Source organism: Adelges cooleyi, unplaced genomic scaffold (genome assembly GCF_023614345.1).
Source record: "Adelges cooleyi isolate 19-005CV unplaced genomic scaffold, UGA_ACOO_1.1 ACOO_flye_CR_arks_rails_tigmint_CR_PRNA_651, whole genome shotgun sequence".
Classification (NCBI taxonomy): Eukaryota; Metazoa; Arthropoda; class Insecta; order Hemiptera; family Adelgidae; genus Adelges; species Adelges cooleyi.
In genome coordinates, this window is record NW_026096352.1 from 15,079,700 (window position 1) to 15,094,252 (window position 14,553).

A 14,553-nucleotide genomic window follows, 5' to 3' on the forward strand; every position below is an offset into this window, starting at 1 on the left:
GTTAGATTGTATGTATGTATCTAAAAACAAAAGCATCTACTAGTAGTTAATGTTGTGTGTAATATTTAATAATAATTTATAACAGACATGTTCCAGTTCAATATATCACATTTTCACTTTAAACATTTTTACCAACTTGATAACTTTACATTACAAAAAAATATATATTTAAGATTATTTCAGGATTTTAATAAAATTGTAAATTGTTCAAAATGCAATTTTAATTAGATTGAAAAAATAGTATATATTTTATATTTTTAAATAGGATACGATGATTATAATTTTAATTTACATACATTTATTTATTATATATACATTTTTTTATCTAAGTAAAGTCATTATTACACTAATTTTTCAAAAATCAGTGGATATTAAAATTTATTTTTATTCTTTAAAAAATCTATTAGCATCCTATATACAGAGTGATCCACTTATCGTGAACCACTCAATATCTCATAGGGTTTAATAATAAATTAAAAATATTTTTTCACATTGTTTTTATATTATAACGTGATCCCAATTTTCCACATTTTTTTTGTTTTTACCCCCTTCCAACTTGGTTCACGATAAGTGGATCACCTTGTATTTGGTTTACTATCAATTTCTTTTTTAACAAAACTTTTAAGAATAGCTCAAAATAACTAATTAGAATTTAGATAAAAACATTTTCTTTAAATAGTTGTTACCTTACATAGGTAGTATGTTTAGGGCATTTTACATTTGTATTCATTTGTTCTTATTATATTATTATAATGTTATGTTTAGTTGAAATTTAAAGGCCTTTTTAAAATGATTTCTATTTATTTTCATCTTATTGTTTTATTTATTTTGCATAAAAATATATGTTTTAAATAATTTTACTGCTTATTATTTACATTTTTATAATTTTAAGGAAAACTGTTTTGATTTGTATAATGCAGTATTTGTTATCAATTATTAACTATTTGTTATGTACTATTATTAGTCAAAAATTTGTTTTCTACAACATTACTCGTTAGTTTTCTCAATAACCGTTGTATATTGTCACTAATAATAGTCGTTATGCTGATAAGAGTAAATAAGTGTCATTTATCAAAATAAACTTAACTAATATTCAACTAAAGTTAAAAAACAAAAACAAATTGTTTAAACTATAATTAAAATGTTTTTCTTTAATTCCTGTACATATTGCCTGTGGAACAGAATAATTGAGGTTTCTTTGACGGTTTGTGTAGGATCAATAACCTCCCTTAATCACAAAAATCACGAGTTTCCTTCATTCTTTATTATTAATATTATCTGCAGAAATATTGTAATAATAATAATACAATTTTTGAGTTTGTAATGAGTAAAAAGGTACCTGAAATCTGATGGTCACGGCTTTAGACCAGCACACCATGCTATAAAATTTGTTTAACTAACTTTTAAGAACGAGGTGATTTTACACTATACAACATCGAGATAACAAAACTGTTATACTGTTTACCTATCTCGTTGCTATTCAATGATCATGGCCCACACCAAATGTAAAGTTTTGTGTATATGTGTATAACAACTCATTGCTGGGGTGGAGAGCGTTAGTGCGGCCCGATTACTGAAATATTCGGATGGATTGTGACAGCTGACAGCGCCGGGGTGTGTCATCCCAGGTATGCCGCCGCGTACCTTCGCAAGTAACTTAATAACGTTTTTCAAATAAACAAAATATTTTTTTTCTGTTTGCATTCTAGCCATCTGAAGAATGGCCAAGAGTTAATTATTTAATTAGCTTTCGTCTTTTCGTCTGGAATAAATAGTTGTTATATCTGTTTTTTTGAAAATATGATTACGTTGCAGTATTACTTTCCAGTTATTTGCTTCATAATTGACACACGAGCGGCGAGCCCACCTACCCCTCATCATATCACCGGCCGTAGATAGTAGCATTGAGTATACAGTGGCTATGATCGTTTTTCAGTATATAACATAAATATACCTATTTATCATGTAACCGTTCGAGGACTTGTATGAACAAACCTTAGATAACTGAAAAATATGTAGGATTTTATTATTTTTTGTAGTTTTTATAATAATATACCTACTATTATTGAGCAATAATATTTATTATTATATATTGCTGCAATATACAGGGTGAACCAACTAACGTAAGACACTCATTTTCTCTGAAAATATAAATATTTTGAAAACAAATTTTTTCCTTAACTCTTAGGTACATATTTTACTACATTTTTAATATTTTGAAAATGTTGATCACCAATCCTTAAAGGCCAAAAAGAGAAATTTTTGTTTTTTTTTTAATGGCAACATATGTTTTTAATTACACTAAGTTTGTAGACAAAAAATGTAAAAATATGTTACCTTTAAAATTTTTTATTTTTATTAATCTGTTCATTAGTCATGATTTTGTTAAGATACTACATTTCCTCTTAATAATAATCATATTTCTTCGGTTTGTCCAAAACCGGTAGCACATCAAATTCATATTTATGTTCGCATTGTCCAATTGGCGATAACATTTTAACAACTAGGAATTCATTATAAAATATTACTTAGATTATAGGTTATTTATTATATCTGATTATGATACAGAGTACGGTAACATGTCAAATTATTTGTATGAAATGTAATAAAACTATTCGTCTTTGTAGTAACGATTGAAAATATTAAGAAATACAGTCAAAAAATCAAATCTTTATAAAGTCATAACAAATGGACAAATAAATGAAAATTCAAAATTGAAACGCTAACATATTTTTTATTTTTTGTCTATAAACTTGTGTAATTAAAAACATATGTTGTCATTAAAAAAAAAACAAAAATTTCTCTTTTTGGCCTTTAAGGATTGGTGATCAACATTTTCAAAATATTGAAAAATGTAGTAAAATATGTACCTAAAAGTTTAGGAAAAAATTTGTTTTCAAAATATTAATAATAAGGTTTGTTCATACAAGTCCTCGAACGGTTACATGATAAATAGGTATATTTATGTTACATACTGAAAAACGATCATAGCCACTATCTCTAAAATTTAGATAATTAAATTTGATTTTTTTTTTTTTAATTATACTTGACATTAAATATAGTTAAAGATCAATATTTTTTTATCTGCATTATTTTATACTTTATCTTCCCAATTATTTTTTGAGCTCTGGAAATTTAAAACTGCAATACTGAAAACATTGGCTTTATTGACTATGATCATTTTACGCCACCGCTATCAATTTATTTTCAATTAATTCGTTATTGATGGTATTGCTATTTTCGTTTAAAACGTAAATTTGAAAAGAAGGATTGAATTTTTAGTATCCACATATTTAGATTTGAAAAATGTCGATAAAGTTTTACGCATTTCTCTCATTTGACCCCATAGATCCGGCCCTACCTCTAAGTTGCATTTATTGCATTTTGCTTTGTATTAATTTATTGTAGAATATTTCTGTTGCAGATTTTATTGAAGCGTATTATAATTCTCTAACAGAAAATTGCTGTTCCATCAATATAAAATGAATAAAATTCGCATGAACGCGTTTGTTAACGTAACAACTCTTTTATTGTGAACCATCGAGAAAAAAATCTATATATTTTTTTTTTACTTGCTGTTATAATATTACATTTACAGCTACCCTACTATAACAATATAATATGGAACTCCCATTGTTAAAAATCTTGCACAATGCTATGCGTATAGTAACGCTTCCAATATTATAATGTACGAATTGTTAAAAATTGTAAAAAAATACATAATAATATATGCGAGCGGTTAGTTCATTATGTGTGCATCGGTGCAAATTCCCAGCATTGAAATGAGAATGTGCTTAATCCCTTTATTCGATGATGCGTGAACCATTGGTGCATATTTAATTGAATTAAGGCAATTGATTTGTAATGCAAACTACCACGTCCATTTACATACATGCAGTTTAATACTGTATAATATACTGTACATTATTTATCGGTATAAGTTATGCAAATTTAATTTAAAAATAGTTAGGGTTTTATTCATTGGTTATTAAAGTTACAATTGAAAAAATTAAACATTCTAATCAGCCTTTATGTAAACAGAAATTGGACATTGTATCAGATTCAATTTCGAAATTCTCGTGAACGGTAAATGTTTCTACTTTAAAGCGTTCCCGAATTATATCTGGCAATGAAAAAATAGTGCAACAAAAGTATTATATTATACGCCTTGGTATGCACAAAAATGCACTTAAAGGGCCAAAATTGAGCAATTTTCTTTATTCTTTATGTTGAGATAAAAATTAAATTAGGGGTGTGTGGAATCACAAGACTTTGTAAAGTACATACATGAAACGTAGAAGGTATTTTTTTTTTTTTAGTTGGATGAGCTTTACCTGTGTACTGTGTAGTCAAAGATTTTATTTAATTATGCACAGCTCCTACATTATGCATTAAATTAGCTAAGCGGTCTATATAGTTGACGGTAACCACACGACCGACCTAATATATCCACGGAACAGTGCCTTTATACTTTATACGGTTCAGTTGTAAATAAACATACTGTGTTGACTTTGTAACGTCGAAAACAGAGCTGCACCGTAATATTAAACTCTGTTATAGTCAGCGAGCAGGATCAAATGGTGTTTATTGTTAAACGGGGTTCGCAAACGATGAGTTAATAAAGGTACCGCACGATTGGCTATGACCCTGTCAATTATCCTTTACGGTTCTATTAATAATTAACGGATATTAAAATTATGTTTGAATCGTAGACTATCCCTGTGGATAGGGGAGAAAGAATACTTCCAAGGTGTACACGCCTGTCGTAAAAGGCGACTAAAGTGTGTCGTCGAGGCCGCCTCCGGGGTGAACCACAAAAGCCAAGGAACAATGGCTCCGGAACCCGCTGTTAAGCATTACCTCGGGGCCGCCTAAATCGTTTATTGAGAAATCAATTATAACTATTTACAAAAGAAAAACGCGATACGTAATTTTAATGTTAATTCTATGTTTATTCAACCACGTCTTCTGCCCCGCTCGCAGACGCCGCCGGGCTTTGCATTGATCCTCGCTGTCCGGTACGCCTAGCATCTCCCGCTGCCGGGGTAGAGATAGTTTAGAGGGATAGGGAGGGTTGATGGTTTACTATAGCCGGGTAAACGTATGCTGCGCCGTTGCCCGACTTTAGCGCTTGACGTTGTTATAGTATGCGATCACGGACCTTAGCCAATAGCTTTGAGCTTGTGGTACGTTTGCAAGCTGCGAGAGAGGTCGTCACATTTGTAAGTATTAAATATTTTTTAATAATTTAAAACAAAAGTTACTCAAATGAGTAGAGGAGAGTTCTTGTAGACGTTAGTTTAATGACGTGTCATTTATTTTTAAAGTATTGAACGACATGATCATGTAGTAACATTTCGTAAGCGTACATATATTATTATATTTTTGTTTGATGTCTGACGGCACTGAAAAGTGTCTCCTATCGGAGACTACCATTTTGAGTCTGATAATGTTATACTCCATAAATTATCATAGATAAATTTAGTTTTATCACAAACCTTAATGATAGGTAACAAATATTTTAATCATTATCAATATTTATTTTTTGGAAATTTACAACATTGTACGTTTTAATTTTTGATTTTATCTGTAAACTACACTTATACCCTATACAATTTACCAACATATTCCAGGTAGACAAAATTGATAGGCGCAATATACCGTTGTCCAAAAAATTGGTTTACCTAATTATTTTTTTCTATATTTTTAAAAAATACCATAGTTTTTAGCTGGAAATGTTATATAAAAAATTATCGTGGGCAAGACACACAAGTGTCAGAAAATTAATTTGTTATCATGAAAACATTTATAACGATAAATTATTTATTTTGTACTGTTCATGCTTTAACTTTTGAATTATTTTGTATTTATAGTTTGCCTTCGTGAATTAAATAAACTCTGGAGCTAAAAACATGGTAAGTAACACAATATAATTTATCTTTTAAATATTAAATTATTTTACTGATAACAAACGTAAGGTTAATCGTACAGTTATTATATTTTTATATTATAATAAACTATTAGTACAAAAAACGTTTAAAAGTAGGCCTTAAATCATTGTTCTTGCCCTTATCCTATATCATACCTAAACATTTGACATTTTATGCATTTTAGTTTACACTAGATTCTGAGTTCCAAGTTGAAGATAATATGTTGATAGCTTGAATATATTAATTAACTAGCTCCGCCGTTGGTTACTGAGACAGTGTAGCACAATTTTAGAAAGAAATATTAATAAAGCTTTCAACATTTCAGAAAAATTTAAATTGTTACTTAAGGGCTATTTTAAAAGTCCAGAGAAGTTAAAAAATATTTCCAAACATTTTTAGCCCTCGTGTCCCTCTAACTGCACCATGCTTACAGTAGGTAGCTAGTAATCAGTAGGGAACAATAATTAAATAACGGAAGAAAAAAATGAAAATATTTTTAATTTTTGACTATTCGAGTGTCCGACAGTGCCGCACTTATTCTTATTTGTACTCGTTATGCATATTATTCTTATCATTAATATTAACTCCAAAATATTTAAAATTTTCACTTGCTCAAAGTAATATGGTTCTACTTTCAGGTTTGATTTGTTACCACACCTCTGGACATTACTAGATATTTAGTTTTGTTTTTATTTATGATAAGGCCCATCATTTTACTAGAGTTGATTAGACTTTTTGTGGTACTTATTTTTTCGTTTCGAAATTACAAAAAATGAAAAAGGATAACTATTTTTTTTTGAAATATGAATACTTTTTAAAAACATGTTATAAAATAAAACAATTATTAAAACGTTTGTCGACGGTAGTCGGTCAATAATAAATAGTAGTCTGTAGGTGAGATTATGCAAATGCTTATACCCAACATCTCTAGCTTGATCGTTATTATCGTTTATGATATAAAATAGAGACAAGACAAATGTATGATATAAAATATATTATCATAGAACTATTATGTTTAATCTCAAAAAATTAACCCCCCCCCCCCAATTGTATTGTTGTATTATTTTGTTATGATTAACAAAAATGTAGTATTTACGATCAAGTGTTCACCTTGTATTGTTAATACTTTAACGTGTAAATATATTTTTTTATTTTAGAGTTACTTAAATGGCAATAACTGCGCTCAAATCTTCTGATGAAGATCTTCAACACCTTCTATGTTCAAGCGACTTATGCAGCACATGTAAGTAACATGATATTGATTAGTCTAATATTATATTATTTAAAAATCCAACTGCAAAATGTCCACTTTTAATTATTGAAATATAATAATTATAATACGAAAACCCAACTTTTTTAAAACCGGTGACAAGGAATGTTTAATACATTTTTGTTTATATTTTTTATATAAATAAGTGAAGCGAAAATTACATAATTAGGATTTTTTCCATTAAACATTTTTTATGTTAATTCACATTTAATATTAGAAAAATATGAATAGTTAAAACTATGAACTCTTATTTAGTTCATAAACGGTTTAAATATAAATTATTAATCATTTGATTCTTGTTTCCCAAAATAAAAAATATTTATTATGCTGAATGAAAGCGATAAAAACATGATCTTATCGTGTTTTAGATTTAAGACGTGTGTATTTTAACATAGATATAATATTAACCTGGATACACGATTTTTTTATAACAGATATTAAATTATAGTGTGCTGTTTAATTTAAATTTTAAGGTAAAAAATATATATAAGTGGTTAAAGAGTTATCGTGGGTACAGACACTTAGTATAAAACAAATAATAATCATCTTCTCTTCTTCAGTTTTTATAGCCCATTAAGGCACATCACTGCTCTATACAGTCTCCTTCATTCCCCCCTATCATTTGCCGATTTTCCCGGGTTACAACCCCAAGTATCTGGAAATTTTGGTTGGGTTCATCTATCCAATGTTTAAAACATCGGTGACAGGGCATCTCCTTGTTTTAAACCTACTGTTACCTCGAATTCTTTTGAATAATTATTTTCAATTTCATTAATTTTATTTTACATCTTGATTCTTTAATGCATACTTTCACCATTTTCAACAATATCGATGGCAAACCGAACTTTTCCATGCTTTCCCACGGCGATTTTCTCTTAATAGAATCGTATGCCTGCTTAAAATCTATAAATAGTTGGTGTATTGGTTTGTTATACTCTTAATGTTTTTCTATTAACTGTCTTAGCGTAAACACACCCCTCGGGGGAAAGTATTTTTATACTATGGGTGTAGCGAACCCGGGGCCCCGAGCTCCTACTGGCGGAAAGTCCTAGGCGGACGATTACAGTAGATAATGGCGTAGGGAAAGTGGCGAACTCATCGCCCGGTGTTGATGGAACCGACATCGCAATAGCCCCTTACTGGTCCCAGCTATGTGTCCATTAAGGAGAGAGGGGAAGCCCTCTAAAACTTGGGTCTCCATTAATGTGGGTTCACGTAGGGCTAACCAACCAACTCATAAAAACAACTAGGTTCCGAAACAAAACACAGCAAACAAATAATAATAAATACAAATAATTGCACAATTAGTGAAAACACTACCATCACATCGAAGTAAAAAAAATTAATCAAAAATTTTGTTTCTTACGATAATGTGTTTACCTTATAACAACCACTTTTTAGCTTTAATGCGGAGAAGAGAAGGTATTGAATTTACAAAGATGTGTGTTTTTTTTTGTCTGTAAACACGATAACTCTTTTTACTCTGAACCGATTTACTCGAGTAGCAGTTCGAAGAATAGTCCGAACAAACAGATAACTTTATTTATATGTATATACGTATAAATATTATATATATATATATATATATATTACTTTTTTAGTTTTACAGTTCGCCTATAGTTTACGCATTAGTTAACCGTATATACTGTATCATAATGTACAGGATAATTCAGAATCACCATGTACATAGAGTATGGAGAGTTTTTGTTGTGATTCTGACTACAATAGAAACGTTACACTCCTTGCCGGGATCTAGAAAGTTCAATACGGCAGAAGTGCATCCGTACCGAATGTACTACTGCAGGGCTACCCCTGAATCATTGCGTAAGCTTATACCGCAACGATTCCGGGGTAGTCCTGCAGTATTATAAGCCAACACATGTAAGTAATTTGTATTATTTTTGTTCATTTTTAAATAATGCGTGTAAGTCAGCAACTGTCCTTCAACGTTCAATTTGATTTATGCCAGTATCTTAGTATTTAACGAGGATTTAGCTATATATTTTCATTATGCTAAAACATTACCCAGCCACAATCTATTGTAGGGCTAGCTAAATAAACATCAATGAACAACATATAAAATAACAACGAAGCAGCAAAACGTGTGAAAAGATTTGTATACAAGCCCTTGTAGGTATATAATGGATAGTAGAAATGAAATACAACCTAAACATGAAGCAAAAACGAAAGGGGAATGTATAAGAGAGCATCGGCTTGAATAAATAATTCAATATTTGCAATTTATTCAACTACAAATATTTAAAACCTAGTAATACTTAATAATGTCAATAACACATTGAAAACTTAAGTTAAACTTCTTCCGCGTGTCCCGTGGCACACTTGGATTTTTTTTATTTCCTCAGTTATACCTGTTACAATGTATGTAAAATTCTTGTTTCGTCTAATTCGTATTCGCGATGTATACGTAATATAGAATGCAATTAAAACTTTTAACGCTTTCCTGATAATAAATATAATTGTCTGTACAACCTTTTTAATCCGAGGCAGCCTTTTTCATTTTTACAACTAGAATTTTGCTTATATTGCTAAAAATAACAACTCGACAACAAATTTAATAAATGAAAGTTTGGTTGTTAAATATTGTTCATTTTCAAGAGGTATAATTAACATAAAAGCATATCATAGTTTTCGCCGACATTATCCATGTGATCTGAGAAGGAATGCAATACCTATACAAAAGGGATTTCCAATATATTACATTTCTCTTACATACCTGTATATTATGAAGAAAAGTTGTTTACGTACTGCGTTATTAATTTCACATCTTAATTATTAGTTGTATGATATGAAAAGAGAATTGTGAAATTATTATAGTACACGGTACATTCGTTGAATTTATATGGCAACTGACATTCCTTGAAATCAAAACTTAGTTTTGTGTTAAGACTTTAGAGAATGAGACGAGCTGTAAAATCCTTTGTCGTAATTTCAGTAATGTTCCAATGATTCATCTATACATATATATATATATATATATATTTATACCTATGTTTTTCGCAAAAGTAAATGTAGGAGGGTTACGCTTTTATTTCGTTTGGGCGTAATTAAAGTTCCATTACCCAGTACAATGTACATTCTTCGCGCTCTTCTTCAGTACAACGACAATGAATGGTATTTAATTAAATCGTTGTTAATCCTGGAACCGTAGAAGACGGATCTCAGACGTTTCATTTCAGACGACTTCCATATATGTTATTGTAATAATTATTAAAAATATTTTCAAATAAAATTCGAAACATAACTTAATTCTCACAATTCGTGTGAAGAGATACGATCAACATTCATGAAATCGACAGCTAATAATTTCTTTAAGTTAAAATGTTTTAAAATTAAAATTGTATAATATTATATTATAAACAGAAAAATAGATTTAATAGATACCTAATGTAAACATTTTACTTAAAGGGTGCTTTTAAAGGATCAATTTTAAAAGTGAGATAGAATTTTATATATTTAATTTCCTTTTTAAACTTAAAATAATCTTACAAATAAAAATAACATAACAGTACACCCCACTCGTCTCCAATAACTTTAACCGCTAAAAACTAAGAAAGTATTAATACAAATTTGGTTATCGACCCGGTATTATTTGTAATATATTAATCGACATATATCTACGGATGTTGCTATTTGACTTTTAAAAGTCACCCTCGAGGCTAGCAATAAGCAAATAAAATATGTACCCTTTAAATATAATTTGTATACTATCATATTCTAGCGTTTCTTTTTTTAATAACATTATACAATAAGCCTGCTTATTAACTCAAAGAATTTATTTCATAAAAATATAGATTAAAAAGTAATAACTACGCTGTATTTACCTTGTAATGCCATAAAGTATTCTGAAAGGATTAAAAACAATATATTAATACGTATACATTAAATATCATATCGCACACCTAGATCAAAACTGTAGAAACTCAAAAAAAACACCTTTTTCAGGAATCCCCAAAATAGTGTTTTCAAGTTTAATTACTTTAACTTGTTAATTAAACTTTAACTAATTATTTTAATAAAACAGTTTTGTACAACCAATGTACGTGCACTCCGCTTGATGTCTGGGCAGAAAGATTTAAATGGTTTTAGTAGTTAGCAATTATGTGATTAGTCATTTTTACAAAAGTTACCTACAGCGCCATATTCTAGAGAATAATCAAGATAAATTTAAATTTGTTCTGTTGTTTCATGCAACTTTGTTTGTAGAATCCGAATATAAAAATAACTAAAAATACCCACTTTTTGAGTTATTACAGTTTTGATCTAGGTGTGCAATATGCAATACTAAAAACAAAACAATCCCAAGACCAGTAAGCTGCATATCTTATACCAATTTATTTTACAAACGTCTAATACTATTAATATTTAGAACATTTTGCAAAGGTTTTATTGCAATAATAAAGCTTACCTACCTTCATATTTTACTTTTTTTATAACAAGATGCGTCAGGCCGCTTTTTAGATTGATGTTATGATTTTTTGTTTGTTATTAGACCCTTGACTATTCACATGGTAATATTAAATCGTATTCATCGGTCACTAAGTACAAACAAAGACTTGAATGAATTTCCACTAACAATGCCACTTGTCGGGTTGTTATATTACTGATCATTAATGCTGTATATTATCATGCTAGTTAGAGATTACACGTCCATTATCCCGGAGGGTTTCTAGTATTACAATATTAACATACTGCAACCTGTTGAATTCCATTACCATTGCATACTGCATAATACAATAATGTATTGTGCAGTACTGTATGTATACAAGTATCCTCTTTTAAATTTGTGTATAGTCCTACATTTTATTTATGTTATGATACGTAAGCATGTTCGATAGACAATTAGCCGACAATAGCCAGACAAGTGCACATGTTTTTGACTAGTAAAAAATAGTAGGTACATCGATGGGAAATATAATGGAAAAGTATAAACATAATATCTTTTTGCTCAAAAATAGTATGCGTTATAAAAGTTGAAAATATAATAAAATATTTAAATAGATACCGTGGTAACATATATTTTATGAACGCGTAAATTAACTTGTAAATGTATAAACAAGTTATGCTTACAAATGTTGGCTTAATGTTAAATTTGATTAAAAAGTTATTTATTCAATGCGCCTTAACAAATTATTTATTTTAGTGTAGAGGCTTCTTGGCTAGTAAAAAATAAAAGGGACATCGATGGGAAATATAGCAAACAACAATAATATTATAATGTTATTCTATAGGTATATTAAATTATAGGCGAATGGAAATGTATGTTAAGCTACATTATCTGGCACATTGGTTGTAAAATATTTGCGCAATGAAAAACGTAGTAAATGTTTAACTTAAAAACGCTTTCCTCAAAAACTCAAACAGAATTTATTATTAATACAATCCAAAAAATGTAATACAAATAAACAATGAAAAATCGGAGATAATATAATTTTATTTATTTATAACAAAAAATGTATCAGGTTTTTTACATAGCCCATTATCAATCAATTTAATATTATGTTTTAAATATAATCTGATTAATTTTTATATAATTTTTAAAACTCAGATAAGTCATATAATATTATGGGCCATTGAAGGGTAAATTGAAGTATGTTTTGTCGCTGTTCTTATTAGGTTTTAACAAATAATTTTATTCAAGTTTAGTGGTGATGCCGCTGAGTAACTTCTTCAATTTACCAAAAAATACATATCAAAAATACATATGAGTTTATATTTAACATAATATTGTTATAACATTGTTGTACATAATATCTGAATAAAATACTAGTTACACGTTTATGGTATGGTAGGTCTTACGACCAACAAAATGTATTTTATCCATGATACTTCATATAAATCTAATAAAGACGCAACTCTAACGTGGGTGCACTAGACTATACTAATATAACGCTTGGAATTGTGTATGCATCGATGAACCACTGTATTATACTATTCAACTCGACTGATTTCAGAGAATATCTTACATTGAATCAATTTACACTTTCAGTTTAAACATCAAAGCTAAAAATATACAGAATATTCTATAAGTTCTAACAATGGAAATTTCGCCAAGGGAAATTCATATTACGAAATTCTGAGTTTTCTAAATAAGGAACTTGGCATATTCATCTCAACTAAATACAAATAAATTTTCTAGAGCACACAGTTTATATAGCAAAATAAACAGCATGCACTTTGGACTTGTGGTAAAGTTAAAACCGTCGTATGCGTTCAATCATTTAGCAGAGGCCGTGTAAAAGAATGGTCATGACACGATAATGGTATAACAGCGAGGAGTATGTCAAAATTAAACAAAAGCCTTCGCAAAGAATTATTTCTTGCGTTATGTTCTTTAAAAGGTATGCACATTTAATGCTTGGTTAATACACGTCTGGGAAGTTGGACAGTTTGCGTGACAGTTTGAAGTAGAGACCTTAATCAAAGTGATGGCTTTTCATACTTTGTTCTATTTGTGAGATAGGATAAATCACGATACTACGTCAATTACAATTAGCACACGTCAGACCATTACTTATGGAATTTCAGTTAAACTCAAACCACGTCATCGCAAATACGGTTTTATTTAAATGCAGTACCTTTCTTACATATTACACAAACCTCTCGGGACACCAGAATCACAATATAAACTATCATTTATGAGACAGATATGTTCTCTATGAAATAATTATCTTAGCTAATCATGTTGAATTTAACATTATTATTAGTTTTAGATTTAAAGTTATTGTTATATAAAATTATCAAATAAAATCTATATAATTCAAATTTATTACAAATATTTTAAAGATTAACTTTGGAGGATGGCTATTAAAAATTAAATAGCAATTTACACATAGCGTATTCGATAAGTTTGGATTATTGCAATCCACGACGCCGTTTTTAATTAATTTTTATTTTTGTTCATTTTTTTTATTACCCTCGGCAGCAACGGCCATTGGATTACATTCGATTATATTAACATAAAATATAATCATTTGATTATACATCAATTAAACATTAGAGTGCGAAACATTGAGTAAATAATAGTTAATTTTTATAAATAATTACAGAAGTCAGATTGCTTTATAAAATTAATAAGTTTGTTGATTGCTTCGGGTAGAGGTCCGAAAGTTTCCGATAGAGCCTCTAATATTCCGTTATCAGTTGGTTGGGTCATGTATTTTGTACACCCTGTGAATATGTGTTATGGTATAAGGGAAGATAGGTACGATTAGGGTTGATCGTCTGTCTATAATAAATTATTACTATGTTACTGATACTTTCAAACAACGGTTTATTGTTGATTCACTCACACACAGCAACCTAGAAATTTACTACGGTAAAAGTGTAATTTTC

General features: G+C 29.2%; 1 long non-coding RNA gene across 1 annotated transcript; it reads left to right on the plus strand.

Moving 5' to 3' along the window:
- The first annotated feature begins 5,835 nt into the window (after window positions 1-5,835).
- On the plus strand, window positions 5,836-8,971 carry LOC126844857 (uncharacterized). The gene is made up of 3 exons (XR_007686633.1): window positions 5,836-5,915; window positions 7,088-7,173; window positions 8,864-8,971. It is a non-coding gene; the product is annotated as an uncharacterized LOC126844857 (long non-coding RNA).
- Window positions 8,972-14,553: the final 5,582 nt, after the last annotated feature.